This window comes from Neopsephotus bourkii, unplaced genomic scaffold, assembly GCF_033783945.1.
Source record: "Neopsephotus bourkii isolate Nb327-2 ecotype Australia unplaced genomic scaffold, CSIRO-AGI_Nbou_v1 NB_144, whole genome shotgun sequence".
Classification (NCBI taxonomy): Eukaryota; Metazoa; Chordata; class Aves; order Psittaciformes; family Psittacidae; genus Neopsephotus; species Neopsephotus bourkii.
Genome location: NW_026900661.1, coordinates 318,571 through 331,233, shown reverse-complemented (window position 1 = coordinate 331,233; position 12,663 = coordinate 318,571). Strand labels below are relative to the sequence as shown.

General features: G+C 42.5%; 1 long non-coding RNA gene across 1 annotated transcript; it reads left to right on the top strand.

Moving 5' to 3' along the window:
- The first annotated feature begins 1,836 nt into the window (after positions 1 to 1,836).
- On the top strand, positions 1,837 to 3,125 carry LOC133220881 (uncharacterized). The gene is made up of 2 exons (XR_009727800.1): positions 1,837 to 2,020; positions 2,138 to 3,125. It is a non-coding gene; the product is annotated as an uncharacterized LOC133220881 (long non-coding RNA).
- The last annotated feature ends 9,538 nt before the right edge of the window (positions 3,126 to 12,663 follow it).

Sequence of the window (12,663 nt, the reverse complement as noted above, 5' to 3'; positions counted from 1 at the left end):
ATCAGGGGGCACAGAAGGTGGTTAGGCTATTCAGTTCACATCTACATTACTAAATGGAAGCATCAACCTTTTCATTCTGCCCTTGATTGTTGTATTAGAATAATCTTAATCCAGATCTTGGATACTGGAATTACTGCCTGAGAAATGGCCTTAGTAGTGCAGAAGGGGTATGAAACTGACCTCCTTATAGGGAAAAGACCTGCATTTTTACTTCAACCATCAAGATTACTTGGAGAAGAATGCAAAGTAGGGATCACTGTATTGCTTTTCTAAGTTTTGGTCACGGAGGATGCTTATTGCACATACAAACGAAAATTATGTGATCAATAATATAGGGGCAAAAAATGTTTTAGGCAAAGTTTGAAAGGAGTTAAGGAAGTGCCTCATGAGCAAATCTCTTATAGCTCTTCTCCAGATATTAACTTATCTGATTTCTTGTGATTTTCAGAAAAGTAGGAAGAGCTAGAAAATCCTCACTCGGAGGGGAAAGAAAAGCCCCTGCTGCCTGGCAGCACAGTGAGGGGACTCTTATTGCCACCCATCTTATGCTCTCATGCACTTCAGGATCCAGCTAGAGCAACTGAGGCATGATGGTCCTCAGCTGGTCCTATAGCTGGAGCTCTGTAGCAGTCAGGCCTTTTCATAGAAACCAGGGAAATCAGCTCTAGGGTTTGTTGGGTTTTTTTGCTGCATGGATCTGTTTTATTTGCGCTGGAAGGATGAGTGGCACCTCTGATGGGGCATGGCAATACACAGGAGGGAGGTGAGAACTTATTTTGTGTCATATTTGTCTGCAGAGTAAGGGGGAAAGTGTACATGAAGTAGAAGTTGGTGGAATGGGTTGACAGTGAGGTGGAGATAGGAAAAGGAAATCAGGAAGAGAGGAGGATGAAACAGTGGCAGGTTGGAGATCAGGAATCAAAAAGAGCAGTTTTAGGGTCACTCTGGAAAATCACTACCAAAGTAGCCTTGATGAGAAGAAAGCGGATGAAAAGAATAAGGTGAGTGATGTAAGGATTTAAGGGAGGAAACCAACAAACATGATCCCGGCATGGCTGGAATTGACACAGGGAGACATTAGTTGTTATTTGCTCATAACTCCGGGGTTTTCCTGCAAGTGTTGCTCCTGGAATGAAAGCCCATGTCTGTGACCGGGTGTTGGACAATACACAGCCAAGACTTGGGGAGTGGAGTGTGAGGAAGTAGGATGTTTAATGGGGACAAGCAGAAAATAGATGGGGAGCCAAGTTAAGGAATTATTCAGCTGTGAAGGGCAGTGGATCTCTGAGGACAGAGAGCATAGTGACTGTGACACTTGTTGCCCAGCTCGGTTCTCACCATGTGTCTTCTCATTCTTTCTATACAGCACCTTGTGCCACAGAGCTTCACTGCCATCTCCTGCCACCTCCACTACCCATGGCAGCAGGAGCGATGCTGCCATTGGCTGCTGCCACTCTCACCAGGAGAGAAGCAGAGCTGTTGCTGTTTATAAACCACCCTGTGATTAACATGGCAGGAAGAACCATCCCTGCCCTAAGGCATCTCCAAGAGTGTGCATTTCAGGTGTGTAATGCACTGGGTATCCAGGAGATGGTCACACCTCAAAATGGGCAGGAGAAGCTGAGCTAAAAGCCACTTGTCTGCAGGAGTTAACCCACAAGGGCTCCTCTCGCAGCAGAGCACCAGACCTGCAGCCATGGGCGGGGAAGGAGGAGGATGCTACAAGTCTCCTCCAAGCCCCCACTGAAGACCGAGGTGCTTTTAATTTTTGTCTGGGAACTTTCCCCTCATTACCCTCCTGACAGGATGGGTGCAGACAGCATTAGGAACGCTGGGCTACACACCAGCCCCAGAGGAATGTCATCTTCCTTTGCGGCAGCACCTCGGCGCAGGGGGAGACACACCAGAGCTTCCAGCCAAACACCTTCCCTATAGGATTTCTTCTTTTCCAGCTGAAGGCAGATGCAGGAGGGCAGGGAGCCTCCACCCCATCCTCACCCAGCTCCCTGCAGATGCACAAGTGAGTCTGGCTGATGCCTTTTCCCAGGGATAAAGGGGACTGGTGATTAAAGGGGCCTTCTGACCAGCTTTCCCCTAAAAGGAGCTTACAAAGTCCGTTTGTTTAACCTTTTCACAGCAGCTTGACCCTGTCATGAAGAACAAATCACTCCAGAACAATGTCAAGTGTGGGACTGGTGGAGTGGTTCCCAGCCTCTTCCTCCTCTGCTGCTGCACACCCAGGGATGGGTCCAGCCCTGGCAAGGAGCAAGGACCCTTTTCTGCCTCCTGCCAGCCCCACAGCAGCTGTGGGTTTTGACCCCCATGAAAGGAGGACTGCTGGTGGCATAGATGTGACATATTGCAGGCAGCCTGCAATTCACCTCCTTGCTGAGAATGAGGGCTATCACCTCCAGTATTTTCTAAATATTAGATGCATTTATGGGGTTGTTGTTTTGTTGGTTTGGCCCCTGAATCTAAATCCTTCAGCCAACTTTTGGGTTTATATTGCCTATTTTACACCTTTTGTGGACTGGTTAGCAGTGAAACCAGGGGATAAATAGACTCATTAGTTAAGTTTAGAAATAAATGTTTAAATTCTGTTACATTATTGATTTTATGGATAGGGAAATAACTATTTAGTTAGAAATAACCACTAAACATTTATCGAGATACTCAGATTTTAAATGATAGCTCTCTTTCTGCCCTAGTCTAAAGGATCAAAGCAAAAATGCATAAACTAGACAAAAGTTTTTATATTCCAGTGTTTTCATGAAGTGATTTTCTACATGAATCTTAATCGCTTACCACAGAAATATCCTCAGGCGATGGTAGCGCGATTAAGACTTTTTCTTTAAATAGTACACAAGCTAATGCAGTGCATATGGTGCCATTAGCAACTTCAAACCAGTATTTGGATATTCATTTAATTTAAAACAGTGTGTGCTAACAGAAAACTTAGCAGTAATGATAAAAGTAAACCTGGGTAGGGAAGTAAACAGTGCTATTTCTGTTGGGTGGGTAAGCCATTAGTCAAAATCAACAGAATCAGATTTTGAGAGCAAGTACAAGCACTATGTATTTTCTTTCCTATAATGATTTAAGAAAAAAACCTTTTTTTTTTGTTTGTGTTTGCTTTAAAAGAATAATTCTTGTAAAGAATGTTCCTATTTCTGCTGTGTTTTATTGTTCTTCGTGGTTGCCTTTAGGAAAAACTTTTCCTTTGTTTGTAAATTCTCGAAAAAAATTGACAGCAGTGGAGCAAACTGTGTGTAAAATGAGGTGAATGAGTTCATGGCACTGTTACAACTGCGAGTATAGATTGAGACTCCATACTGACACCTTTGGTTTTTTACCTGATGACATTTGCTGCAGAACAACAACGGGAACAGCCTAGTCAGCTGAAGGTGGCACATTCCATTTAAATGCTCCATGGAAAACCTGCTGTGTTAGTAGTCAGGTCCTTAAATTTCCTTTCTATAAAGCAGACTAGCTCATTATTAAAGACACTGCTTTAATCCAGGCCTTTTAAAATTTGTGGGACACTGCTGAAACTAAGATCATTTACCTGCTGAGTATAACAGGGCACAGGCCATTCGTGCCAGCCCTTGCAAGGGAAAATGTTAGCTCTCCATCTCAATTAATTTTAGATAATGGTGTCAGATGGAAACAGAAATTACAACAGCTGCACTGATATTAGGACAGCAAAATAAATAATGAACATAAAAACAGGGAGAAACCAACAGGATGAGAAGATTCTATTATAGGGGAGTTGCTTATTTTCACCACCCCTCTGTCACAGCAGTCCCTGTGACCCTGGAAATCCCTGTGGACATTCCTGGTCCCTGGTGCCTCTCAGAGCTGGCCCTTGCTGCAGGTGCTGGGGCTTCCTCCATTGCATGGATGCTGAAGAGAGCTGAGATGCTAGGGGTAGAGGTGGGTACATGGCTTAGTAAAAAGCTAATCCTTGACCCTTGTGAAAAATTAACTGCTGGAGGGCAAGGGGCCCTCAGCAAAGAGCCTCAGCCCTGAATCCTGCTGTGGAGCACCATGCCCAAGCTCCGGGAGTGAGAATGAGAAGTTAACAAATCACAGTACAAGCAGGAAACATTTACTTGGCAAGCAGAAAACCTGCATCAAGTCACTGCACTAGGTTAAAAGGGAAGAAGTTTTGTGCAGTGCAGGAGAGGGCCATCAGGCATCCTCCTTGCTGGAGCTGTTCCACTTTGTATAAATAATTAAATCATCTTTGGAGCAAGAGCTTGACCCTGCATCTCTCACATCCCAGGTGAGGACCAGAACAACTGGGCAATAGAATCAATCTCTTGCTTTTCTCTCCCTGGCTCAATGAATATTTAATCGCCTGTACAAAGTGAAGCAGCTCCAACGGGAGGGAGTGAAAGCCAGGCACCTGCAAAACCTCTGTAGCTCAATGGCCCGCAGTGTTTGAGTGCCCATGGATAAAAGCCCTTGGTATGTAAGAGAGGAGGCTGTGTTGTGTTTGTTCCCCTCTAGCAAAGTCCTGAGATGTGGGAGGCAGCTCCTGTCTTCCTGCCTTTCCCGTCCCTAAAGGCTAGTTACCTACACGTTTTCTTTTACAGCTGATGATATTAATGGCACCAAAATATATTGGCTAACGATTAGAAACAGTCACCTAGGAAAGAGAAGAATCAGGCAGAACCCACATCTCACAGGAGACTGTGCTGCTTCTGCTCAAGTCAGCGAGAAAGTTGAATGTATGAAGTTACATAGGTGGGAAAGACCATGTGCCCACTGAAAGGCGTTTGGAAGGGTCTCTCACATCACTGCTGCTTCCACACCAAGTTCCTTACTTTCACTACTGTCTGATGCAAAACACAATCCAACATATCACAGCAGTAAAAAGCATAAGGAAGTGCTGCAGGGAATAAGAATGCAAAGAATAAGGTCATTCTGCCCAAGGCACATCTTGTTTATTTTTGTAATTCCACAGGAAACTAGGCCATCCAGTGGGGGTTTTACAGCTAATGCAGGTTTTGAAAAGCAAGCACAACTGAGGGGTTTTTAAAAAATATGCTGAGCCAGAAAGGACACTACTCAGGTACATCTGTAGCCTACCAAGGTCCAAATGGAATGAGAAGTGCCCTCTAGGAAGAATCACTCCTAGTCTCACTTTATCCTGAACTGTCTCAGCAAGCACTACCTTTGCAATTTTTTGCTTATAACAGGCACAAAGAACTAAAGAACAACTGCTATTTACAACTGCACTAGCTATCCAATTAAGGGATTGCATGGGAAAAAGTGAGGAAGATATTTAATCTATTTTTACAGATAATTTGCTATAAATCCTCCATTCTGCCAGCATGTTGATGAATTTTCCTAACAGACTTCCTTTTGGTAAATTTATCATCACCTTCAAATAAGTCAAAATATTATGTATTAAAAAAAAAAAAGACATTTTGTCTAGAAACAGCAGCTTTTCTTTCAGTTCACAATGTCATTACAGAGCTGTACATTTCGGTTTCAAAGGATGTTCTCATAATTTTCTCGTTAAAAATTATTATCCCTCCCCAACATTTCTTAGGCATCCTTTGTTTCTGACAAAATCTAATGATGAACAGGAGGCATCATGCCAAGTCTGGGCCTTATATTTAAGTGTCAGGGTTGGAAGTGAGTCTGTCCATAGGTGAACAGTGAAGAGATATAAGAACTTCAAACAGCCATTCAGAGCAGGGGCAACATGTCAGCCTCTGGAGGTGCCTGAACCTGTTACTCGTAAGGTGTCCCATTGACTTAATGGTGGCCTTTGAGTATATGGCTTTCTCATCTACTAATTTCCCAGTCTTAGTCATAGGCTGCAGACATGGTTACAAGAAACATCCCACTGCCAGCTCCTTCATTCCTACCTCAGATACTATAAATCCATCTCTGTTGTTTACACTGTCTAGCCCAATGTAAAATTAACTCTACCTGCTGCAGGATGAAGTCTGAAGAGTCAATGATAAGAAAGAGCTACCACAACAGGAATATCACTCTTTGATCAGCCATGGTGGCAGAGGGAGGTGAAAATAGAGGTACAAGTAGTCTTCCCAACTCTAGGAAAGTGCTACTTGTTAAGCAGCGTCTTGTATTGCTTGCAGTGAATTAATTTATCACTTGATTTTACCATTTCATGCCAAACTTGCTGAGCCATGGTTTTTACCCTTTTTTTCTGCAGCGAGACTCAGTCCTGTCTAATAGAGCTTGTTGGCAGAGAGAATAGCAGGAAAACAATGAGTCAAGAAGAATCAGATCAAGAGGGTCATTTCACAGGCACACCAAAATGTCTGGAAGCATTTTCTGCTCTTTTCCCTCTTCTAGCTGCAGAATGAGTTACCTCTGCTGAGTGTGTTTAAACTAACCTTGGAAAAGGACTGTTAAAGGACCTGGAAATATAAATAGTATTGCAATTACCACTGGGGATGTGAGAAATGAGGCTAAAGCACCACTTCAGACACAGCCTCTCATCAGTGCCTTGCAGCACCATGCAATACATGTATTAGCCATTGTGAGACCTGTGTGGCTGATGAAGGACTCAGCCATTCCCTGTTATCCCTGATCCACATTGCAAAGGATTACTCAGCTATGCTCAGGGCATGGAAGTGGCAGGCTGTACCTGAGGAAACAATATTTATTTTATGCCTTTACCTGTGTGCTGTTGAAGTACTAAATTAGCAAGAAGACTTTTTGAACCTGGCTAATTTCAGTCACCCTCCAATCTCATCTTTTCCATTTCTGAACTTCTGGTTTATATGCAAGCTAAGGATTCCCTGCAAAGGGTCCCATCACAATGATCTGTTGCTTGGAAGGAATTCCCAGAGCAAACCTTCCTAATGCTCTTATTGAGTCAAGGGCAAGGGCTAGATTTAACCACACATTCTTTAAAAGTGTGCTTCTTTGGCTTCAAAAAGCACTTCAAGCTCTTGCTCAAGCTGCCAGTGGTGCCATCTCAGTTCAGACAGGTCTGTGGGCAACATAACCGTGTTCTTCCAGTGCTCCAAATTGCCTTTCAGAAGTAGTCTTTGTGATGGGTTGTCACAGACAACATCGCTTCCAAAATGTTACCTATCACAAGAAGATCAAAGAGAGGATTAATTCTCTTGAGAAATTAGTAGTCAAATCATGCTTGAGCTCAGAGATGGCTGAGCTTCACAGGTGAGGCCAGAGGTGGCACCCTTGACACTTGGTGGTATTAGGGTGGCAGATCCAGAGAATGGATGGTGTTTTGCATACACTTTTCCAGATGCGTCGTGCCAAGGTGATAGGGAAGCCTGGGTTTTCCAAGGGTGTTGAGCACCAAGTAGACCAGCAGAGCTGGACACAGACTAAGGGGCAGACATCCAGGAGACAGCTATAGCATATCTTTTCTCCTTATTCACTCACTAAATTTCATTTTTTTCTCTCCTCTAGGCCTGTGCTTTTCCCTGCTTTGGGTTTTTTCCTAGTCTTTGCTTTCTCATTTTGCTCTGTATCTAGCTTTCCACAATGACAGGCAGAGCCTACATAAATATTATGCTTCCTCCTCTCAGAAATGATGCAAACCCATGTAAACAGATGGTGGTTTGTGTGTTTTTTGTATATTCGCAAATTGATTCAAAGAGACATTGCACACCCTTTGCTCTTCCCTCCTACCAGGGTAACACAGGCTGAAAGCAGAGCTCCTGGGCAGCCCCTATTCCTGCTTTGCTTCATAAAATCACACACAACAAACCCTTCCATAGCTTGCTGGATGGGGGCCATATGCCTGGTATCACAAAATGTATGGAGGAAACATATGCTTCTCGGTAATGTGAGGAAAAGCCACTCAGCAGTTCCCATATAATATATGGATACTACTTTGAGCAATGTAGATGCCTGTCTTTGTTTAGAGAAGTTATCCTCATTTCAGCCATCACTGCTAGGAGAGTATACGACTGGGGAAGTGGTGCCCAAGGGGTGGGGAAAAAAAGAGTTTTAATTTGTGAGGCTGCTGCGGCACACAGAAAAGGAGTATCGGTGTATAAACTTGTGGTTGGCATTGCTATGGGGGAGGAAACACAAATAATGCAGTTTGGGTTTTCCTTGAGCCATCTTTCAGCTAAAGACTAAATTTCTCCCTCACTGAGATGTCAATACCATGTAAGTGGTAAGACCATTTATTTGTATGGTTTTGCTCTTATACCGCTCTTTTGTTCAGGAAAATCTAATGAAATTTGTTAATCTTTTTTTCTTGCTGTCAGGGACAAAAGTCCAGCTGAGTCAGCACGGGGGGTATAGAGCATTGTGGCTTTGCCTAAAAGACAATTCACATAGTGAGTGCATTTGAGTTGGTTAAGCCCCAGGTCCAACATGCCCTCTGTGTGCAAAAAATAACACTTCAAGTGAGTAGAGTTCTAGAAAATGAAAGAACTAATTGCTGGGGTTAGAAGAATTCAGCCAGTCTCAAGCCATTAGGATCACAGCTGAGTGGGGAATGTCATGGAGCCAATTGGAGCAAAGCTGCCAGGGCTTTACCACGCTTAAGACCTAACCTTAGGTTGCTCTGCGATCACACGACCACAGCTCTAACAATCACAGGCAAATATTCCCCCATGCCCCAGCAGCTCTTCCCTCCACAGATAAGGAAGCAATAAGCGCAAGGAATGCCAATTCCACAATACTCCTCATCGCCAGAAGGATGGGGACAGACAGGCCTGGCCATTTAATTTGCCTTTTTTTCTTTCCTAGAGGAATAAAAAAAACAAAAAAAGACAACCTAGTCTGTCGTGAGATTTCTGACTGATTGTGGAGTAATCTGGGCAGAATGGAATAGAGCCTGCTCAGTGGTTCATGAACAGCACTTATCCGTACTCCATTATTTTCCTTTTAGTTTGCTTTACAAATTAGAAAAGGGCACCAGTGTCAAATTCTTGATGCAAGCCTCTGTGTGAAATGATAAGCTAAATCCTAAATTGAGGTCAAAGCTGTTCATGTGGTTCCTGCTGCTAATAAAAACATTTTTCTTTGTTCCTGCCTGCTAAGAATGCCTGCTCCATTTATAAACAAGGTCTTGTCGCAAAAAAAGACACCTCTATGCAGATTTTAGGGAAAAGTACCCAGCTTAAGCTATAATATCTTTTTAAAAACTTGTTATGTTTTTGTAAAGGGAAAAAAGTAGCATCATTGCATTGGGAGTGATGCATCTGTGCTAGCTAAAATTCTTTTTTTTTCCACGTGTCACATTTCAGGATGTTTTTCTGAGTGGTTCACAGTGTGAACAAATAATTTGCAGCATCACAGAATTATATATATAGTTATTGCCATATGATCATATATACAGTTATTCTATATATCATTATATATAGAATATATAGATAATGATTATATAATTATTCCAATGATTCTTCATTTGTGAAACCTTATAATTTCAGTTCAAAGGAAGGGCTGATGAGTTTTTCCCCACAGTTTCCTTTTATGACACTCTTTTCTAAGTCCAAAATGAAAATAAGGACAACCAACAAACCCAAACAAACCCAAAGCAAAAAGGCAAAAGCAACCCTGTAGTGATTTACAACCAGCTCTTGCTACCTGCAGAGCTCTGGTTGATGTGACATAAAAGCTGACATCATCACACCCTACTGAGGGATGATGAGACACCTCAAAGAGTGAAGTCCTACCTGGGCACAAGGTTTCATGGGCTCAAAGGGGGGTGAAATGACTCAGAAGCTTGGTTTCCCTCTCTGAGGAAAAACTGTGTCTGCCAGAGGGATAGGGGTAGTTGTTTGGCAAGTTACAATTTTATCCTGAAAATCATTACATTAAAATAACTCAATTTTAACATTTCCATATATCTTTCAAAGCGCTGGTGCCTTAATTTGGTTTCTTAAGCAAGCAGACAACTTTGCTGTAGCTATGTGCGGCTGCGTAGTACTTTTTGTCAGGAGATATCTGATCCTCATCAGACTTGGACACCAGCAGTCGTGGCTCTGCCTTCCGCAATTTCATTCCCTCTGCTGTCACTGTAAATGGTTTAGAACCTGGTTATTGCAATCAAATATATTCTCAGGTACTGCAGAAGATGAATTTTCAGATTTACATTTTCTTTCCTTTCCTGGGAGAAAGGAAATCGATTTACCCATAAATATAAGAAATGGCATTAATACCTGTTGAAATTAGCTCAGAGTGGTTGCAGGAGCCTGATAGTTCAGAGACTGCAGTATGTGTTCTGTTTGTTCCTTTTTTCATTCTCTTTCTGAGCCCTTGGTAACTACTACGAGATGAATTAAAAGTGTCAGTTTGAAACGGTCGGAAATAGGTATAAATTGGAACTGTCTTTACTGAGAAGTAGTATGAGATGGGATCAAGGCTAGAGGCAAAGGAGGTTGGAGAAGGGCATCACAATATATAGCGCATCGGCTGCACACTTGCATGTTTGTGCTTAAAGCTACTACCAGTAAAGCAGAACCACAAGCAGAGATGTGAAATCAAATCAGGGAAGATAGTTTCATTTTATTCTGTTTCCATACAGTAATTTTCTAATTAAATATATCACTGTATTAAATATATAGTAATAATAATCAGACAATGCAAAATGTATATATTTGTAAGAAATTATGCAAATGTGACAATATGAAATAATGCTCTCCTGCATTGCTCAGTGAAGATAATCCTCACCAGTCTTACTCTGAAATAGCCAAAACACTTGCCCAAATACACATACAAAGAGGGGCAGAATAAGAATAAAGCTGAAAGATATTTGTGACTGCTCTGTGAGCAGCTGAAGGGCCCAAAAAATCAGAAAACAAGGGATAAGGTCTACCTGGGGAAAAAAAGAGAAATATCATAGAAGGAGGGAGAGAGTCCTCCACCTTTCCCCCTGAGGGAACACAATGTGCTCCGAAGACAATGTATTTCAAAGAAATTTACTGATTTTCCTCAAACTAGGCTTGTAAAACATTTGTCTAGTACAATAATCTAGTAGCACAAACTGCTCAAATCTAGGCATTTCTGCATGGTCTGCCCAAAGACAGCTAATGCTTGTTCGCAGCTTTAACATGTCAGGAGCTCACAGGTCTGGAGGAGACAGGCATCTCAGAAAGGCCTCTTTTACCCAACTTTCCTTCAACGAAGTCCTAGATCAAATCACTGGGGGGGGAATTTTAAACAGTCTTTACAAGCGTTGCTGTCAAAACCAGCCATGAAGTGTTATTGTTGAGTAAACAGCAATTTTCCCTCCTGTTGTATACTGTCCTCCGCTGAGCCTCCCATCTGAGCAAGCACTGGGAGGTGGAGAGGAGTGGTGGAAGAAAAGCCCAGCACAGCCCACACAGCCAGTCCTCCCCAAACAGCTTCAGCTTCTTCACAAGTAAAACTCTTTCTGCCTCCGGAGACTGCAGATGCCCTGCAGCAGTGCTGCCTGCTGTGCTGAAATCCCCGCAGGGACACGGGGCTCACGGAGCAGGAGAGACAGCCCTGCTTTTAGCCACATCTCCCGGGAGCAGACCTTCTGATGGGGGGGGTTGGAACTAGATGATCTTCAAGGTCCCTTCCAACCCAAACAACTCGATGATTCTGTGATATCCTGCCCCCCCACTCACCTTTTCTCTGTTGAGTTTTGCAATAGATGTAATTGATTTTAGAGACCAGGCTTAATGATTTTCAATCCTAGTTAAGTAGGTGGGTTGAGATGCTGGAGTTTAAATGCCTTGAGGACGGGAAGAATTCTGTATTTCCTGTTATTTGTCTTGCTTCATAGAATCCCATTTTTTTACTGAACAGATGGAATATTTTTGGTTTGCTGAACATTTTGTCATCACTATTCAGCACCAGCTAACTTGCCAAATGCTCTTGAAAAATACAGTTATTGCAGCCTCTGGTCCTCACTTTTACAAGAGCAACTTTCTTCTTTGGTTCCCATGAATCAAAATAATTATTTGTTTTTCTTTGATTTTTCTTTTTTTCTTTTCTTTTCTTTTCTTTTTTTTTTTTTTTTTTTTTGTTTTTCTCTGTCTGAAGACCCAAAGGCTATTCTCTATTTGTCTAAGTGGCAAAAGCTCTTTCAAAGTAAGATAGATGTTATTGCTGCCAGAGCAGGAATACTCTTGGATGAAACCAGTAGGGACTGGAATTTCTGCTCAGGGAAATCTAGCTCCTGTTTGCCAACTGTAGCTGACAGCCAAGGACAACTGTGATTTTCCTTTTTCCAGCTGGAGGTTTCTATCAGCTTTTCAACACAGGAGTACAAATTTAGGTTGGGATCTCTGCTCAGTCTATCATATCTCCTTTGCTTTCTGTCCTTTTGAATGAATTAACTTGTGCTTGACAGGCACCGTTTCTATGGGGCAGACATGCCTCTTGTAGAAAAAGATAGGCTGTCTACAATCAAGGAGATAAAAGATGGACCTCACATGGCTGCCTTTGGTTGGACATTCCCCTGCTGAATCACCACGATGGTTAAATCCTGTTTTCTTTGCAATTTGAGTTTGTCTGGCTTCATTTTCAGTTGCCAGACACATTTTTGTTTGTTGTTCTTTTCATGCTCTTTTTGCTTTCTCCTGTTTCCTGCTGTCTTCTACTTTTCAGAAGCCTTCAAACAGTAAAAAGCAACTCTGAACACAGGACTTTTTTAATTGATTTCAGCACCCTACATGCAGATACAGGACACAGCTTGATTTTTTTATTGCCCCTTGG